Source organism: Podarcis filfolensis (assembly GCF_964270895.1).
Source record: "Podarcis filfolensis genome assembly, chromosome: 3".
NCBI classification, from domain to species: Eukaryota; Metazoa; Chordata; class Lepidosauria; order Squamata; family Lacertidae; genus Podarcis; species Podarcis filfolensis.
Genome location: NC_139606.1, coordinates 71,410,494 through 71,431,328, shown reverse-complemented (window position 1 = coordinate 71,431,328; position 20,835 = coordinate 71,410,494). Strand labels below are relative to the sequence as shown.

Here is a 20,835-nt window from a genome sequence, read left to right as displayed (position 1 = left end):
ATAATTGTTGTTGTTCTTGTTGAAGAATAGGATGTCCCTATTTTCATCAGAGAAATGTTGGAGGGTGTGTAGAAAGAGGATGCCTTTGTTGTTTGGACCAGAAGTGTGCAGGATCCACTGGAATATCTATGGCCGGTTTGCAGAAATCTCTCCCAAAGAAGGCAGTGATAGCCACCACATTAGTTGGTTTTGGTGCTTTTTTTTTCTTTAAAAAAATGTTTAGGGTTACTCTCATTTTCCTACTCATCTTGAAATACTGCTCCTCAATGAAGACAAACTTAGATTCACAAAATGTTTAGGGGTATGTGTACCCCTGCGTCCCCCCAGAAAAAAAGCACTAGTTGGTTTTAAAAGAACATGGAGGACAAGGCTATCAACAGCGACTAGCCATGATAGCTATGTTCTATGTCCACTGCTGGAGGCAGTATGCCTTTGAATGCCAAATGCAGGTGGGCAGAGTGCTGTTGTGCTCATGTACTATTTGAAGGCTTCCCACACGCATCTGGCTGGCACTCTGTGAACAGGATGCTGGGCCATTGACCTGATCCAGTGGGCTCATATTGTGTTCTTATTCTAAAGCCAACCTATTTAATTTGCGCTCCCAAAACATTACATAAATCAAAATGCAGCTAGCCTTCAAAATTCACACTTCTCTGAATATAGTCATGCTATTCTCCAACAACAACAAACATTTATTCGAAACGGTGTATATTGGGGTAAACTGTGCATAATGATCCACATATTAGTGAAAATAACATACAACAAAGCATTGTGTATGGGGAAATTGCTTGCAAGAATGTGCATATGAAGCAGAATTGCATACAAAAATGTGTACATTAGGAGAAATCAATAGTAGAATGCTGATATTTTTCATGAGGATTTTTTTATAAAAAAACAAAGAATTCACAAACTGATGCAGAAATGTTACTAACTGAACTGAAGATTGGAAAAAAGAGAAACCAAGATAAACAGAAATTGACAGATTTACCCATCCCTAGCAGCAACAAAATGTTTTTTTTCTCCACCTGAATTAGTCAGCTGAAATGAAGAGAGCTAACCAGGAGTAGATCTTTATCTAAAATGACTGGTGTGCTTAGTTTCAGTACTGAAAACAAATTCCAAGGCTCCAAATATTCTTTAACACCCTGTTCTTTAATTCTAATATTTAATTTAAAATATTTATTTTTAATATTTGATCTGTAGCAATAGTATTACAGGGTATGTGATATACCTGCTTGGTACTTGACAGCGGATATGTCTTTTGACACCAACAATAAAGACTTGCCAATAAATCTAAGACACATTCGAAAACAGATTTCAAATTTAAAAACCTGCATTTTAAAATGGAATGCCAAAATGGCCAGTTCTGTAAAACAGATATTTTTCCAGGCCTTCCTTATGACTATTGTTGCAGCTGCAGAGAACAGTAGTTTGCAGTTTCTTAGGATAAGTATTTTTCTACTGTGGGTTGAAGGTGCAAAACTCCACTTTAAGGTTGTTTCGGAAATCTGGGAAATGGTGTGTGTGTGTGTCCATCAAATCACTTTTCATTAAAGCTGAGGAGTTATGAGTTGGCAAAGTCAGAAAGGTCCCTTTGCTCAAACCATGCTGCCCTTGACAGGAACATTACATTCTGGTTTGCCTAGACTGAACTGGAAGGGCTAATGGGGATGCTTTGGGGCATAAAGTGACCCCCCCATTTTTTGTTTTATTATTCTTTGCCTATACACCCACCCACCCACCCACGCATGCACCTATTAACCAGCAGGTCTCTAAAAGCACGGATATGCATTTCAAACGGATACCTCATATTATATTTGTGTGGGTATGAGAGTATACATTATGAAATATTAAACGGAAGCATTTTGTACAATAAAGGACAAACTAGCAGTCGAGCTGTAGATTAGTCTTATCACTCTTCTGCAGGAAACCAGGAAGAGATGGAGAGAGAGAGAAAGGTGTGTGTGCATAAGTCAATTTCTGCCAGAGGAACAGCACAGGACAAAGCTGAGGTAAAAGCAGGTGACAAAAGGAAGAAGTCAGGCAGATTCCACCCACCTTCCTCTCTCCCGTTTGCTCACTACCTCCCTTTATTTTTATTAAATGGAAGGGGGTTGCTTTTAAACCCTGAAATAGCTGTGTGTGTGAGAGAGAGAGCAATCAGCCTGGAAAATGCCCTCTCCCCGTGTGTTTCTTTTGCCCTTTTCCTTCCCACTGAGGCTGGCAGAGGTGTGTCAGCGACGGAATGACAAGAGCCATCAGGCTCCTGCCACTGAAGCACGTGGGTGAATTGGGCAGTCGGCTGTATCAGCAGAGGCCATCGGCACGTTCAGCCGCCTATCAGGACTGCGCCTGGCAGCTGGGGAGATACATTTAGATAAAGCAGGCAGCAATCGTTGATAACAAGTCCCTCAAATGTCAGGCAGCATAAAGGGCAGTATTGATTGCTGCCTCACAGCCCGCCTTTCCTTTTCTTTGGTGCTCTATTTCCCTCCTCTCTCTCCCCTCCCGCCGCTGCCGCACACACACACTCTTCTTCTTCTTTATTATAGGAAAGACTGGCTGGGATAATCTGCCTGCAGAAAAAGGCCATTGTGCTACAACACACATTGTGTTAGTCGCTAAATAGAACTTATCAGCGTTCCTCCAATTCCGCTAGCCTCTGTTCCAGTTCATCCCTCCCCACCTTCTCCCTCCTTCCTTGCTCTGTTTCCCAGATGATCTCCACCCTTTCGCCTTCCATTTTGGTTATTGTCATTAAAAAGAGTGTGAGGAGGCAGGCCGGTGACTTCCTGACCACCAGCTAATCAAAGCTAAAGTCAGCGGCCCCCTAATCATCCCTCCCCCTGTCCTCACCCAATGAAAATTCATCTCAGATTCCACATGCTTTGAGAAACCAGTTCCAAAGCAATCAGGGCCATAGGAACCTAAGAAGAGTCTGTGGGATCAGACCAGTGGCTCGTCTAGTCCAGCATCCTGTTCTCACAGTGGTCAACCAGCTGCCTGTGGGAAAACAGCAAGCAGGAGTCAAGCACAAGTGCACTTCCCCTCCATGAATTTGTCCAATCCTCTTTCACAACCATCCAAATTGGTGGCCATCACAGCCTCCTGTGGGAACAAGTTCCATAGTTTGGCTATGTTTTAAGGCTGCAGTCCTGTGCACACGTACCTGGGAGAAAGTCTCATTGAACTAAAGGGGACTTACTTTCAAGCAGAGATGTATAAGAAGTTTGTCTCTCCATCCTGCCCTGTCCTCAAAAACAATCACCTTCTTCTCCCACTGCAAAATGCTTTGAAACTCTATCAGGTTTCAGAAGTGAGACAGTTGCTGCAGGCAGGGATGGGGGAGGAATTGGATGCAGTTCACATTTCAAGGCAAACATACTGAATTTGCACTTTCCAAAATGCCATGCAAACCAAAACCCAGCCATCCTTCAAAATTCACACTTCTCCGAATTTTGCAGTGTAGTTCTCTGGTCAAGTAATGTGTGCAAAAATGTATATATATGCAAAGGTAACGTGTGCACATTAATGTATATATTACTGAAAACAACATACAAGAACGCATTATATAAAGGAAGACTGCTTTGCAGAAATGTGTGTATGAGGAAAAATTGCACTGAATTTTCATGAGGGTGAAATTAGATAAGGAAGAACATTAAAATGCAATTGTATGTAATTTGGGTTATAAGCATTGGTGTTGGGTGAGCAGGAAGTCACTAGATTTGCTGAATTGGAATAGAACTGTTGAGTAACAAATGTAACTTTCAATATGGAAAAAGAAAATATTATTGTTATTAAATAAATTGCACTGAATTTTCATGAGGGCTTTTTTTTAAAAAAAGGAAATGTTGCAGAAATGTGGAGAACCAAACATAAGACTGGAAAAATGAGAAATGGAGAGAAGCTGAAATAGTCCTTTCCTATCTACTGCTTCCCCACCAAGAGAACACTTGCACCCATATAGGAGCATTGAGGATCTTTGGTTGTAGCACACTCTGCAGAGACACTTCTGGTGGCAACCAGAATGAGATCCTTCTCTGTTGTGGCACTCATTTAGTGGACAGTCTCCCTCTGGAAATAAGGCGTGCAATGAGTTTTCAGTGCCTTCTGAATATGCATTGAGATTTGGCCTTGAGAAGTGTTCTCGTTATTGAATGTATGGTTGCATTTCAATATGTACTACTTCTTTTTGGCTTTAAACTTTTATTGGCTTTAAATTTTGCCTATTGCCCGAGCGATCTTATTTTAAGGTTGTAAATCACCTTGGGATTGGTATGGAAGGTGGTATATCAGTGTTTGAGAATGAATAAATAAATTTCATGTGAGGGGCAAATGCCCTGGGGGAAATTTGGAACAGAGAAGCAAAAGGTGCTCATTCCTCAGCTCCTTATCTGCTCCAGACTCTCCTGTCTCAAAGTGCTCTTTATTCTTAAAAAGAGAGGGCTGCCAAGGTTTACTTAAACCCTCATACAAAAAAGGTGACTGGGTTCTGGTTGGCAACATGACGACATTGGTCTGGATATCTGCTCTGCACTCTGTTCAATTCTCTCTTTTTTAAACCAGTGTGGATTTCAAGCCAATTCACACCCTCCTCCTTCAATAACGAACAGATCGTTCCCAGCTATTAGGGAGGGGGGAATTGCAATCCTTGACACTTATAATCACCATTTTAATTATTATAATTTTAGAACATGTACAATGCCAATAATAGGGCTCTGAAACAAAAGGCACGGTGTCCCCAGAGAGATAAATGACAATGGGTTTTGTCTCATGTGCTTGCTGTAATTGTGGCTGCCTGATCTGATGCAATTTTGTGCTTTTATATTTTTAGTTTGATAGCATTTTCAAATGTGAAAGGCTTTATGAAAGATAGGCACCAAGGGCCAAATCCAGTTGCTGCTGGCGCTACTCCAAGCACAGGTGACATCCATGGAGGCCTTGCGGCAGGAAAGCAAATAGCTTAAAGGCTGTGAAATCACAGCAGAACCAGCTGAAAAATAAATGGCTGGCTGGACAGTGTCAGCTTCAGTATTTGCGAAGGAGGGTGCTCAGGAAATGCAGCTTCACTGAGCCCCCCTATTTGAAAGAGAAAAAGTAGTCAGAGAATTCTATCATGCTGTCTCTGCTCTTCCTGGGTGCTGCAAGCAAAGTGACAATGGTACCTCTGTTGAGATGGCAGTGCCTTTGCTGGTCTTGGGGGCCTTAGTAAATGGCCAACTTTGCCATCCTCAGGAGTCAGCCCTGACTTCAGTGGTATCATTTGACTATGATGCTAGGAGGCTGGCATTGAAGACTCAGGAGCATTGGGGTTTTCTTACAGCCCTGTGCAAACATTCCTTTAAAACAGAATGAATACATAGAGTCAACCTGAAAATGCACAGGTTCCATATATGCAATCCGCATCCTCAGTTTTCGTACAAAATAGATTCCATGAAAATTGTGTGACACCCCCCCCAAGCTGCTGTCAGTCCCTAGAGCAGTGGTTCTCAGCCTGTGTGTCCCCAGATGTTGTTGGACTACAACTCCCATCATCCCTGAGCTCTGGCCTTGCTAGCTAGGGGTGTTGTAGTTCAACAACATCTGGGGACCCACAGGTTGAGAAAGGCTGCCCTAGAGAGTATTTTCCATTGATGTCATGGCACAAGAAGACATGGTTAACCCCCTTCCAGCAGGCCACAATTAGGGCCCTGCTCTCCTTCCCATAGCAACTATTTGAAATCTTGTTAACCATGGCTGTTAATTGCTTACATGCAGTTAAGGCCTTGCCCACTTTGACCTGTTAGTCTTGCTTAAGGACGTAGAAATGTCCTGCCTGATTAGATCAGGGTCCACCTAATCCAGCATTTGCTGCAAGATTCCCAGCAAACAGTGATCACTTAGTGATCCACCCCAACTTGGCTGGTGGTTCCCGTGGACCTTCCGCCCATTGCTGACCTACATCACATACTGAAACTGAGATTATGTGCAATTCTCAGGGACACCTGGAAATTGCATTTCTGTTGAAAGAGGGTAGAGATTACTCTTAGGACCCTCACCAAATGTCAAAACTGCCAACATGGCTTCAGTGTGGTCATCAGAATTCAATAGAGGAAACAGGAGTACATATTTGTGGCACTGTGGTGCCTTGTCTCTTTCCTAATATCCCCCTTTCTCTCAACAGCTTAACTAACCATTCCTATATTGCTTTCTTCATCTTGTCAGATGAGTAAGCTGCTTTTTATTCAAAAATGGGGTCCTAAAAATCTGAACTGGTCATATCTGCTTTTACTGCCAGAAAAAGTCTGACTAGAATGCCAGTGCAGCATAATGTTTTCTCTATTTCTTTTTTTGATGCGCAAGAGTCATCCTTAAAAAGTTCCTAAGAAGCTTTACATCACATATGGAAGATTTACTAAGGCCCACTTTGCCCCACCGTAAAAAAACAGATGACAGAATCCGTCGATACATTTGAGGGATGCAAGATCTGGAGAGAAGGCTGCTCCGATCCTTAAACGAAGTGGCGTTTTGTCATTAACATTCCCCAAAGATCTTTCATTCTTAAATAAAGTTTGCACAGGTGGAATGGGAGAGTTTGTCTTTTCAGAACTAGTCACTTTGATCAGTCGCTCACTCTGGAGAGTGGAATATTGAATTCCTTTTGGAGTCATGCTATGCTTAAGCATTTTCCTCTTAGTCTGGCAGCAGCTTCTGGACTTGTGATATATGAGAAGCACCCCTCCCCTCCATTCTATTTTCCTTGACTTCAAGACTTTCAGAGGACATTGCATTTGCAGGACCTGGGAAATAAGACACCACAAACAATTCTGTGGATGCACAGCGACTACTAGTACTGTTACTGCAATGCTACATTTATTAAGCACCTCCAGTGTGCTACCCAGAGCTCATCACAGTGTGCTTCCTTGTCAGGAAGAAAACACAGGGCTAGATAGAACTTTCACCTGATCCAGCAAAGCAGTGCTTGGGTTTTTCTTACAAACAGTAGGATTTTCACCAAATATTTCTAGAGACATACAGTCCACACTAAACTAATGGCATAGGTAGAGATTGGGAATTGACAAATGAAAACCTGTGCTGTGGTTAGAAAGAGTCATTTGACAGGGAAATTGTGCGTAAAGTGAAAGGTTGGACCTTATAAACAGATCTGTTTGTGAGGGGACCAGGCACAAGACACAGGAGACATTTGCTGGCTTGGGCAAAATATAGACAACTGTTTCTCAGGTGGTAACTAGGGGTATCATCTGAGTCTCAGAATTCATCTGAACCTAGCTTGGATATAAACCCATGAAAAGCCCATCTCAATGGGTGGTATACAAATATAATAAATAAAACAACAAATACAAATAAAACATAATTTACAGTACCAATTGATATCAACAACAATTCAACAGCAAATAATACCAGTAAAACCAGGGCTAAAGATAGTTCAACCCATTGTACAAATATCTGACATGTATAGGAATACGTACAACCTTGTATAAACCACATCCCTTCCCTCCAAATCTATCCATTTAAGCACGATTCTATACACTTCACGATCCAAATCCCCTCCAAATTATGTTCTGCCTCTTCTCTTCTTCATATCTACAGATAATGACAGAAAATAATCCCCCCCATCAATACAGAGAAAGGAGAAAATCATGTTTCTGTAACCATTGTTAAAAGTATAACTCTGTATTGTCTGATAACCTCCTTGGTGCACTGCAACAGTTGTTAGGAACTTGAGGCTAAACCCCTTTTGTCCTATCAATAACAACATGAGGTATTACAGTCTCGTTCCTAACCAAATAAACACATATGAAAACTATTCATAACTGGAGCTGTGCACATAGCTTTGGGCAAGAACTGAAAAAGTCAGAAATGGGTTGCATTCAGTCTTCCTCCCAAACTGTTCTGTTCTCACTATAGCAGATCTGTGCATGGAAACTTGTTTGCATAAAAGTGGGTCCCTGTAGCTGAATTAGGTCAACAGGATGGGGGAACTTCCACCTCCAAGGGAGGGGTGTGGCCTGGCAAGAGTACAGCAGCTCTGCTGGACACATGCACCCAAGTGTTTTCGCCTAGCTGAAATGAGTCCTTGGACTCTTGCTTGTCTGTATGGTAGATACAGAGTGGTGTGTGAGTGTGTGTACAAACGAGCCTACTTTACAAAGGTTAAATTTACATTAGTTGCTCCTCCTTTGTTGCTGGAGGAGGAGCAACTACTGGCCCATCATGTGGCCCTGAAGGTTGTCCAGAGGGGATGTGGCCCTCGGGCCACTACCTTGATGTAGAGTATCCCTGAGTACCAATTTCACAGTCTACTGTCCCTATTTTTCAGGGACTGTCCCAGATTTACAGAAGCCATCCCAGTTTCTGATTTGATCCCAGAATGTCCCTCTTTTCCTTAGGAGATCTCTTTTTCATCCAATAAATGTTGAAGGGTATGGAGTTATGCAACCCCTGAACCAAGGAGACAACCTTTAGAAGATACCTGCAGGCATCCTTGCATAGGGAAGTTTTTTTAATGTTTAATGTTTTATTATGTTTTTATATATGTTGGAAGTAGCCCAGAGTGGCTGGGGCAACCCAGTCAGATGGGGTGTAAATAATAAAGTTGTTGTTGTTGTTGTTGAATAGGATGTCCCTATTTTCATCAGAGAAATGTTGAAGGGTATGCCATTTGTTGTTCTTTTACTCTGTCCAGACTCTTTAATGTTAATTTATAAAGCCCTAAATGGCTTAGGACCCTATTAGATGGACCTTCAGGCCTCTACTTAAGCCCACAAGTTGCAATTCCAAACCATTACAATCATTTTTATTTTTATTTTACCATTGGTTTCTAGAGTTTCAGGATTGCACCCTAAGTGCTTTTTCACCTTCCTCTACACCGTTTCTGTAGCTGTCACCCTCTTCAGCACTGCATAGAACAATTTCCCTTCTGACTGAGCCATATTTCTGGCAATCTGCTTCTTTCTCTCTCAGCTCCCTGTCACATTAAGAAATCTGAAACCAGGAGCTAAGATCAGTGGCATGGAGTTGAAAAAGGAAATGACAAAATAAACATTCAGCAATCTATAAAAAGGGGGGGGGGATACAGGCCATTTATGACAATACAGAAGTATACTTCCAACGAACACTCTGTTGCCACTGACATCTTCTAAGTAGATAAAATGCTAATGTCTACAGGCAGACAATGCCTCAGTCTAAAAGGAGACAGATTATTTTTCATACCTAATCAGGGCTGATTTGAACTGCAGAGAGGCTGCTGTATCTTGCAGTTCCCTTCAGAATCTGACATCCTAATCACTAGCACAGTCCCTGTGATTTGAGGGTAAACTCACAAACCGGCATGGACAAAGTCTGCCCCATGCAAAGGTCACACTGAGCGAGGTCATGCAACCTGATCATCTCAGGGAAGGCGGCATTTGCCTCTGAGGCGCTGTCTTTCTTCGAAGCGTGGGCAGCAGCAATGCTAGAGCTTCCAGGCAGGCGTTCACTGGCGACCCCCTTCAAGCAGTCGGAAGAAGTCAAGCTCTGAGTGTCAGGCTCTGTCATTGCAGACGCAGCACAAATACCTTCCGGTGATGCCACGGTTGGGGTAGAACAGCATTGTCAGAGCACCAGCAGCAGCTCAAGAAACCAGCTGTTCTGACAGGGCTGGCAGGCATATAAAAAACAAGAGATAAGGGGAAAGCTGAAAGCAGTGGCTTATCGAGTGCATAGACAGAGTGCAGGGAGGGGGAGGGGTCAAATATCACTCAAAGAATTGTTCAGCTTGTAAACCATTTGAAATTAATGGATTTAAGATTTCAGTAGTCTACTCTGCATATAATTTAGTTGGCTATCACCCATAGAAAATAAATATCTGCATAGTGCAGGGAAATATTTTCAAATTACATATGTGGAAAATCTGTAATCATCCACAAGAATCTGGTCCTGAGAACTACAATACAGTCACAAAAGCTGTATTCCAAGTCCTGAGATTTGGATTGTCCCATTGAACCCCACTGAAATTAAAGAATCACTGCCAATTGTGGAGATGTATTTTAATCCCCACACAAAAATTAATACAAATACTTAATATTTCTTCTTCTACTATTACCATAACCATTACCAAAACCACCATCTTTCCAGTTCCACTTGGCTCAGATTCATGTTTTCTGGATACTAAGCCCTCAACAGCAACTTCTGAAATTCACCAAGTTTCATTTACAGTTTGGATAAGACCTTCCTTTGATTAAAAATGAGTTTCATTATAATTACTTATTTAGACAATAGGCTATCTTGCAGACTTTTGCTTTTAATGTCGCTGTAGGGACCTACTTCCCAGAACAATAAATCTAAAGCAGTGGGCCAAAGGCTGGTGTTTTCATGTGAGCCAAGAGAATTCCCCATTTGATCATCAACCCTTTACACAGTTCCAAGAAATGTGCACTTCATAATGGAAAACCATTTTGTTTCACTGATTCCAAGACCTGGAAGGGATCTTGTTTGGTGCGTGTTTGTAGTGACACAAAACATCCAGAAATGCCAGAATTCCCTAAGAGAAATGCCTATTCATTCTCCTGAAAAGTTCCTTCAGAGAAGGAACTCTCGCAGCTTTGCTGAGGCATTAGCATGACCCACTGACAGCTGCTCTTCCAGCTGATGATCTGTCAGAACCTCCTCTTCTGCTACTTCAATGTATGCTTACAAGTCCATAACTACTCCAACTCCTCCGACCTCTGACTTGTATAATTTATCATTTACTTGGCACTCCGCCCACTATCGTACTGTATCTTTGTTCATCTGGCTTTAAAAATCCGAAAGCACAAATATATGAAATGTGATGAATCACATAATCATAATAATGGTTTGTCATTTGTTGGAGAGCCCTGGACTAGGCTAGGTTCCCCTGGAACTTTGTTTTTGCACATAGCTTGATCTATAGACCCAGGACCCTAAACAAAGTATCTGAGTGTGTATCTCCAGAATAAAATGACCCCTTTCCCCCACAATTCCCATGTCTTTTGCTACATAATTCATGCCAGTCATAAAGACAGCCCTGTTGTGAGTCAGTCAGTATGACTGGTAAGAATAATGACAATTACAAATATGAAATATTACGTGGAGAAGTGTTCTGTGCCCATGAGAGAATTTGCTCAGATTGCATCATAGATAAAGGCTCCCGTTTCCTTTTATTTTGCCTTGAGGCTTTGCCATCAAATGTGATATAGGTTTGGGCCATGCACTAGGTGTTTTCAAATGAGGTTACACACACACACCCCTCATAACAATCCCAAAGCTATTTATTTTTCTTCTTAAGCTAGCTTCTCCTAACAGTGTTGGAATCTGCCACTAGAAGAGTGCAGCCTCTTTAAGAGAGAGAAGTCAACACAATTTGACACCTGTCTGAGGAAGAGCAAGGCAGGTGAAAGCAAGAGTTCCTGCACACCTGTATTGAGAAGCTGGAATCACAGCTTCAGAGCAATTCATACCGAACTCATACTGCACTTTGATTCTACACTGTGACATTAAACTAATTACAGGAAGGAGTTGAAAGTGTCTTCAGGTGGCAAATGGTAGATGTTCATAGTGTTCCCTGGTGGAGAACTTCCTGGCCAAGCCAGGTGATCTTCTTCTGGCCACCTACCCCAAATCATGCACAATCTGAATCATTAAAATACTACACATGATTTATAATGATGGGGATCATATAATTTTTAAGTTAAAAGGGACCTTCAGGTTCATGTATTCCAACCCCCTGCAATACAGGAATCTCAGCTAAAGCATCCATGACAGATGGCCATCCAACCTCTGCTTAAAAGCCTCCAAAGAAGGAGAGACCACCACACCACCCTCGGAGGGAGTCCATTCCACTGTCAAACAGCTCTTACTGTCAGAAAGTTCTTCCAGCTGTTTAGTCAGAATCTCCTTTCTTTTAAGCCATTGGTTTGGATCCTACCCTCTGGAGCAGGAAAAAAACTCAATCTTCCATGGGACACTCCTTTATATATTTGGAGACTGCTATCATATCTCCTCCCAGTCTCCTCTTTTCCATGCTAAACATACCCAACTCCCTCAGCTGTTCCTTATTAGGCTTGGTTTCCAGACCCTTGATCGTCTTGGTTGCCCTCCTCAGCACAACTACCAGCTTGTCAATATCCTTCTTCTCCCCTTTTTGGGCAAGGTTCTTGAGCAGGTAGTCATGGACCAGATCTAGGCACTCTTGAAGGAAACTGATTTTCTAGATCCATCTCTATCAGGGTTTAGGCCCAGTATTGGAGAAGTGCAAATGATATGCCATTTTCAGTTGCCTTCTTTTCATAGAGCTGAACATTCCTGGAATTATAAATGGTGTTGAGCAACTGGTCATGGTTGTCTTCTCCATAATTAGTTACTACTCACCTCCCAATGCAAGTCCTCCTTGAGTACTTCTGGGAAAGTGACTGCAATATGATCTCTGTGTCCAGGAATGCCTAGGATGTCACTGTGCATGATGCCATTCTGCATGATGGCAAACATGTACCCAGAACCTGGCACCTGAAATGAGTTTCTGGGAAAATTTGTGGCAGGGCAAGTGACTTTGGAATCCTGGTATGACCATGTAAGAGGCTGGTGGGAGAAAAAAATGAGCCACTCTATACTGTATCTCTTTATACTATATGTTGTTTTGTCTAGGAGAGGCCCTTCTCTGTTTCCAAAAAGGTTATCACTGTGCCAGAAAAGACGACTGATAATGACAGTAGCTTTCCTTCAACAAAGTTTACTTTTCTGCACAAACTTCCAACTCAATGCAACTCAACAACCATATTCAGACTGGCAGTGACCTAAAGCAGTAATGCAACGACCTGGGTATGTATAAAGGTAAAGGGACCTCTGACCGTTAGGTCCAGTCGCAGGCGACTCTGGGGTTGCGGAACTCATCTCGCTTTAGTGGCCGAGGGAGCTGGCATATAGCTTCTGGGTCATGTGGCCAGCATGACTAAGCCACTTCTGGCAAACCAGAGCAACGCACGGAAATGCCATTTACGTTCCCGCCAGAGCAGTACCTATTTATCTACTTGCACTTTGATGTGCTTTCGAACTGCTAGGTTGGCAAGAGCAGGGACTGAGCAACGGGAGCTCACCCCATTGTGGGGATTCGAACCACCAACCTTCTGATCGGCAAGCCCTAGGCTCTGTGATTTAGACCACAGCGCCACCCGCGCCCCTCTGGGTATATACATTTCAAATAACTCTGTGAGCAATGGACAACTGGCAAGTCCAGTCTCATGTTAATTGGTTTTAATTGAAAATAGACATTTCTCCTCAACCTTACTGACAAGGACACATTGTCCATACAGTAGCAATCTTCCTATCTGAGTTGACTATATTATGCATGCTAGAATGACAAAAGAAAACTCAGAATAGGGCTGGAACTGAGTGGTTCTGTGGGGAAGGGAAGAAGCAAAAATTCTGTATGTAAAATTCTTTGAAAATAGCAAGGCTCACTTATCCATAGAGAAGCAGCTCTGCATTATCAACTGTCCCCAAATGAGGCCCTAGGCAGAGAATTTCTTTGATCAGGCTGATGTCTGGAAAAATCAGCTCTTGTCCCTCACCTGTGGTGGCACATTACTGCATGCTCTCCCTGTGTGCCACTGATATTGCAGAGTCATCTGATAGGTAATTGCAGCATCAGCAATCAAGGCACTGGAGGGTTAGAAATGGCAATGACTTTCAAAGCTTATCAGATACCATAAAGCATATGCTTGGATGGCAAGGCACAGAATGACAGAGGCAGCAATCACATGGTCTTCCCACCCAAAGTTGGAGAAAAGGGGTGGATAATAGAGGAACTATATTGGAATGGCAAGGAAAAGAATGTGACTAATCAGAAATAAAACAGCCACTCAAAAAAAAGGGGGGGATTTGTTGTTTATTCCCAGATTAATATGTTATCTGTTATATTTGCCTGTTAAGTTAATTTTGACAGAGAGCAGAAAAAAGTTTATTGAAGGTTAAAGGTCTTACACTTTTCACTATGATATATAGTTTTGTTCTGATTTTACTTAAACAGGTATTTTACTTATTTAGGAATTTGATTGAACATTAATGCTTGCACTTTTATTATTTTCTGTGTAAACTGCTTAAAGCGTTTATTGTTATTATATTAAGCAGTATAAATATTTAATTAATAGATCAAGAATAAATACAAACATTGATTAAACACTTTGGTTAGCTTTTTCTGCTTTGGTGTCATTTCACTGTAAATGCTTATTACAGGGAAAGGTTTCCATCACAAAATAATGATAAGTATTTCTCTTATATGTTTACAACACCCGTGTCTTTTTTGGCATGTGAGTGGTATATAAATCAATATATATATATTAATGATAATCACATAACCTCAGTGCTACTGCTTAGATTTTCTCTGTGGCCAGTAATTAAATAAGAAAAAATCCAGTCTTATTTCTAATGCTTCTTACCTGCCCTTCACCATAAGGATCTAGGACAAGATACAAGAGGAATTTAACCTGTTCAGGATATAAATCCCTCCAATTTGGCTTACAATTAAATTGTTTTTTAAAACAACAACAACAACACACACAGAAATAAATAATTTTAACTTTTCTTTTATATTCATTCATTCATTCATTCATTCATACCCCGCCCATCTGGCTGGGCTTCCCCAGCCTCTCAGGGCGGTTTCCAACAAAATACTAAAAATACAATAAAACATCAAACATTAAAAACTTCCCTAAACTTTTAAAAAGTTGGGTATCAGATAATAATGCCAAAGCTTCTGGGATATTAAGGGCTGCTGGAATCAGTGAGGCTGCCTTTGCTCTTCAGCAGATGCTGAACATCCAGAGTCCAAAGGATTAGTTCTTGAGGCATTACCTCCAACCTGTCCAGTGTCATGACTAGACCTGCTAAAATGCCAGGATACATCCACAGATTATATCTTCAGATGATTTACCCTACTAAGAAATTATTTCTCAAGCAGAAGGGTGATAGAATTGAGCCTGAGCAGTAGAACCAGATTTCCCCTGTGTGTATTACTAATGACTGCTTTAGAAAGCAGCAGGTGAGAACCAATAGATCCAATCCCTCTCTGAAGGAGCTATAGTTACTTGGAGAGCAGTCGTCAAAGAGGATTCGCTCGTCTCCTGGGATGGTGAGAGGCGCCAAGGTTTCACAGAGCTGAAGAGAAGGCAAGTTTGATCTTCCCTCTTCTTTCTAAAGAAAGGACAGAAGATGATTTCTGAAAGAGGGCAGCATTATTGGAACTTTTCCATGCAAAATTGTGGCTTGTAAGCCACATGAGTCATTTGTTCCTGCTCTAAAACTACTCTGGGGTTTTATGATTTACTGGCCGAGCTTCTGTTTACCGCTGTTTTCTCTCTCCTCAGAACTTGCCCCATGACATCATAATGCCTCCTTTTGTTTTATGAGCTCTTGGACCAATTTGTTAGTACATCAACTTCTAGTAGCCTGCCTAGAGGAAAGAAAGGCAAAGCTATAATGACTCGCTTCTCCATTTCTTCAGTTACAAAAGCCACTTATCATATTGTGGTGATGTTCTCACCCGGACTCGCTGCCAAAAGGAAGAGGCCTATTCACCTCTTGCTCACAGAATCTGTATGACCCGAGAGGCCATACAGAAGGAAACTTGGGGGAGGAAGCTTTGGAAATAATTAGAAGGTTGCTGAGGGTTGACATATTGTGCTAGTCTTGATGTAAGCACTTGAAAGAGCCTCCATAACTAGACCCTCCTCCCCACAACACCTACATCAGTTGTGGGAAATCTGTGGCCTTCCAATATTGTTAGATTCAAACCTCCATAATCCCCAGCCAGTATGAACAATGGTCTGGGCTTGTAGACCAGCAATACCTGGAGGGCCACCTCTGGCATATCTTTGTTGCTTATTCCTCAAAAGACTGCTTTCCCATGAAACATTTGACTTAGGACTCAGCTACATTAGTCAAGAAACAGCATTTTGAATGCTTTATAAACATGCAGCACCAGGTGGCTCCAGAGAGCAAAAATAAAATTTCTAAGTGATTTCCCATAGCATTTCCCCCCTTTTGTTATAATGATTTAATTTCTGAATTATTCATAGCCTTTTTTTTTGCTGTGTGTAGATCCACCCTTAATCTCTCATGCCTGACAGAAACACTTTGTTCATAACTTTGCATCTCCCGTTCAACCTCTTTGTTGACTGTTATCTTGCCCTCTCCTTCCCCACCTCTCTGTTCTTGTATGTTGCTGTGAATATTATTTCAATAGAAAAGTGGCATATGAAATAAATATTAAATCTTGGTATAATTCTGCTCTATGTGTTATTTGTTCTCCCGCTCTTGAAATTTCGAATGTAAAGTCTTTCTGACACATTGTTTTGGCTTTGGTTGCTATATAAAATGCCATATACATTGATTGCACTATATTAATCTTTTTCTTTTTTAAAAAAAAGGTTCCACAGCTGCAAAAAGAAATTCCATTTTTTGCGGGGTAGAAAAGGCTGGTAATACATATACTTTTTGAAGGTGAGTGATATCTATTTGATGTTTGCAGCCAGACCTTCTAAGTCTGACCAGAAGAATCCTTCACAGTACATATTGGAGACCTATTCCTGTACTTTCCTGTACATTTTTAAAAAACCATGATCATATCAGGGTGTACTAGAAATCTGAACTGTATTGGCACATGTGAGGTTTGTGTGTGTGCCAAATCATCATTCTATTTTTTATTTTTTTTAAAAAAAACATTTGAGGAAAAATGATAATAGATGGTATTCTAGTAACGTGTCCCATCAGTGCAGAGATTTTCACTTGCCCAGCAGGACTCCCCTTTCCCCATATGCACCCTACACTCTCACCAAATCTGCTCCAGAGGCTTGGGGAAACTCCACAAAGAGATTTAGGTGGAGCCCAGGGGGAGAATGTTCCATTGTGCAAGCTGAAATCCTTGCACCAGTGGAACATTCTTATTAGTGCTACTTTGGTTTCCACCCTGTGAGATGTCAGACTCGTGACAAAAATCATGATAGGAGGCAAAAACGTCTAACCCTCTCAGCTTAAGACCAGAGAATGAATATAAGGCAAAAGGAGAGCCAGCTTCAATACCAAAATTGTTCATTTGTGTGAAGGGTTTAACATCAGAAACTTGTCTAGTTTTAGAATATTAGTCCCCCCGAAGTCCTATTAAGCTCTCTTGGGGACTTCATGGTGGGGAAGGGCCTGTGTGTTTTCCCTTTTACATCTGCTGCCCTGCCATATTTAATTAAAGCATTTGGAAGCTCATAAGCTCTTGCAAAAGAAAGAAAGAAAATCTCGAGACGGCATTAACCAAGACAATGCTGACTCATTCCTCCCCATGTCATGCTGGCATTTAAGAAAAGGAAAGGTGGGTAGAAGTGACGCTTTATAATAAATATTATTTTATAGGCTGAAATAATGATGAGATGTATTATTATCTAGAGCAACTGTATCTAACACAATGGGGATGTACTGTTCTGCAGAATGAACAGTCACAGCTTTAAACAATGTGAATAATGTTAAGTAATTTTTTCTTTAAAAGTAAGTATCAAAGTGAACTTTTTTAAAAAAAGAAAGCCATAGAATCCTTCAAAGTGGCATTTCATTTAGTGTCCAAACTTATTAAAAAAAACCTGTGTTGGCAATAAAACAATATGTCCAAGTAAAGCCTGGGGGGTTTCATTTGATTAGCATATTGGGTGCTGATGTGGAAGACCTGGGTTCAAATCCCCCCCCTTAGGCATGCTCTCAATTGTCCTTGTTTTATCCTTCCTCCCAGAGCTGCTGTGAGAATATGCTTTGTTAAAGCTGCAAAGTAATGAAATGAGATATAGAAATATGTATCACAACATTAATCTGTCTATGCATGGATGTCTGGCGTGGGGGCAGCAACACAGCCCCACTCCCTGTAGTCACACGATCCCCCTTCACATGATTAACGCGCAAAGAGGTCAAAAGTCTGCCTTTAGTCACAGACTGCATTTTCCCTCCTCCCAAAAAAGTATCATGGGAACTGTAGTTTACCCATCACAGAGCTACAAGGTGCTTTAAATGTATGCTGTGTACACAGACACAGTCTTAAAATGGTATACAGTCATACCTTGTAACTCGCAAGTTTTGGCTCCCGAATGCCGCAAACCCGGAAGTGAGTGTTCCAGTTTGTGAACATTTTTTTGGAAGCCGAACGTCTGGCGTGGCTTCCGCAGCTTCCGATTGAGTGCAGGAAGCTCCTGCAGCCAATCGGAAGCAGCACCTTGGTTTTCGAACATTTTTGGAAGTTGAACGGACTTCTGGAACGGAGTCCGTTCGACAATCAAGGTACGACTGTATAAGAGGAAGTAGCAGACTATTGTATTAGGCTACACTGGGTGCTGTGCAGGCTTCAGGCTGCACTTGGGATCAGCAGGAGAAAGAAGCACAAAGTAACTGGTTTAGGCACACAACATTTTTAAAAATATATAATCCAGCTGTTACTCAGATCTATTTCTAGCCTTAAGAAAACACAAAGGTTTCTTGTTAGGTAGAGAACAGAAGTAAAAAGGAAACATGGTGGTTTTCGTAAGAGCAAAGCTGGAGATAATTTTAGTTGGTGTACTAAGTTTTTTTTTTAAAAAAAAGGCAATAGAAGCTACACTCGGTAGCATTACCTAGTGGTTGGAAGAAATGTGACCCTCCCAAAGTAAAGCTCCACATGCAGGTGGCAGGAAATCCTCTTCCTGTTTGAGTACAAGGCGGTTGTGATCCTCTGCCTAGTAGTGAGTAGTGGGACATTGCTGTATGGCATCTAGTCACATACCATATCTGCCTCCTTCATACAGGCACATAGAGGAGACAAATCCCAGCTGTAAGATGGGGTGTTATGTGGGCTGTTGAAAAAGGAGTTGGAGGAAAAAATTAGGAAGTGAGGAGCATGGGAAGAAGGGCAGGGAGCTTGGAAGAAGGTTCAGGCTTACTAAGATGGACTGCTCACGGTGTGTGAAATTGGAAGGCTTTATTATACAAAGCAATCCAATTCCTAAAAGAAATATTTTAATAATGTGGGATTTAAAATAATGGCCTTGTTCTGCAGTTTCCTTTCTGAGGAAAGTTTCCTTTCACACAGGAATTTGAACTCTTTGCTCCTGAGAATTCTCTTCACTTACTATTTTGCTTTAGTAAAATTCTAAAATTTGCCTGACTTTTCTGCAGCTTCCTAAACTGTTGTAATCCCACTTCTCAGTGCAGCAGTTAGAAATGCACAGCATAATATCCAGCACTGCAAACGACTGAGTTTTATTTGCCGGCAGAGACATTACCAAAGATTTAATCTACTAAAGCCATTAAAGTATTTGCAAAACACTCGTGCAATTAGTAACCAGTGCAGCTAAAGAACAAACAGAGAAACATTGTTAGGTTGGATAACAAGACAAAACTGATCTCAAAAATGCTGCAAGCCACACACCGAGATTTACTATTAAACATGTTTTTTGTGTCCTTTCCTTCCAGCTCATTGATTGTTCTCCCCTTCAGTGTATATATTTCATGGGGGATGCGTTCTGGGTCATCGTGCGTCGGCAGAACGTGCTTAAGCCTGCCCCATACCCACTCCACCCCTTTCTGTTTAAAAAGTAGATTCAAATGAGGAGCAGCAAGGAGGGCCGGCCATTTTAAATCCAGCTACAGTGGTACCTCAAGTTAAGAACTTAATTCGTTCTGGAGGTCCGTTCTTATCCTGAAACTGTTCTTAACCTGAGGCACCACTTTAGCTTATGGGGCCTCCTGCTGCCACTGCACTGCCACCACACGATTTCTGTTCTCATCCTGAAGCAAAGTTCTTAACCCGAGGTACTATTTCTGGGTTAGTGGAGTCTGTAACCTGAAGCATCTGTAACCTGAAGCGTCTGTAACCCAAGGTACCACTGTATATGAAAATTGCTGTAAGCCCCTCCTCATTATCCATTTCTCTGGACTGTTCCCAAGTGACACCCCTTTCTTCCAGGCCACATATTTTTCCTTTGCTTCCTTTTTTGTTTACATTATATTTGTATGCCACTTTTCTGCACACACACACACACACACAAATCATGCTCAAAACAGCTTACTAGAGAAAGACTGGGATGTGTTTCAAACAAACACTACAAAAACAATTTCATAATAACATAGTAAAACAGCAACATGGTGACCATTTTATAATAGCATGCCAAAACAACAACAAACCACATTTCAATACTATGCATGTAACAAGATTACTTAAACAACATGCAGCATCCAATGGCAAAAATAACAAGGAAGCTTCACCTTAGACTCCTCCCATGATGTTGCTCCCTTCTCTCTCCAAGCCACACCCTTCACTGGCCCTGCTCTGTGTCTTCCTTGAGTCCTTTTGCCTTGCTGGAATGGGTACTTGGATTGTGAGCCCTTTTCCTTGCCTGGATCGAGAGGTCTACAGCCGTACCTCAGATGTCGAACGCCTTGTGACTCGAACATTTCGTCTCCCAAGCACCACAAACCCGGAAGAGGGTGTTCCGGTTTGCAAACATTCTTTGGAACCCGAATGTTCAATGCGGGTTCCACGGGTTCTAATTGGCTTCCAATCGGAAGCCGTGCGTTGGTTTCCAAACATTTTGGAACTTCCAGAACAGATTCTGTTAGACTTCCGAGGTACGACTGTGTATGTCTGTCTGTCTGTATAGAACCCCCTGACTTTGCAAGCTAATATGTATCTTTCTGGAAGAGTCACATCCATGTTCGTCCCACTTTTTTCCTCTCTCCTTGACCTCTGTTGGAGGGTTTCCCACAAGGGAACATGACCCTCAGGCTGGAAAGGTTTCCCTGGCCCATTCATCTGGAATGGCGTATCATCTGTTATCT

General features: G+C 41.7%; 1 long non-coding RNA gene across 3 annotated transcripts in view; it reads right to left on the bottom strand.

The window, feature by feature from the left end:
- Window positions 1-14,640: 14,640 nt before the first annotated feature.
- The window catches only part of LOC310759084, a 39,809-nt gene continuing 33,614 nt past the window's right edge, over window positions 14,641-20,835 (bottom strand). For all 3 annotated transcript variants that reach the window (XR_014546193.1, XR_014546194.1, XR_014546195.1), the window contains 2 exons: window positions 18,633-18,851; window positions 14,641-15,150 (listed from right to left, as the gene is read on the bottom strand). This is a non-coding gene — a long non-coding RNA (uncharacterized lncRNA). The remainder of the gene's footprint in view (window positions 15,151-18,632; window positions 18,852-20,835) is intronic.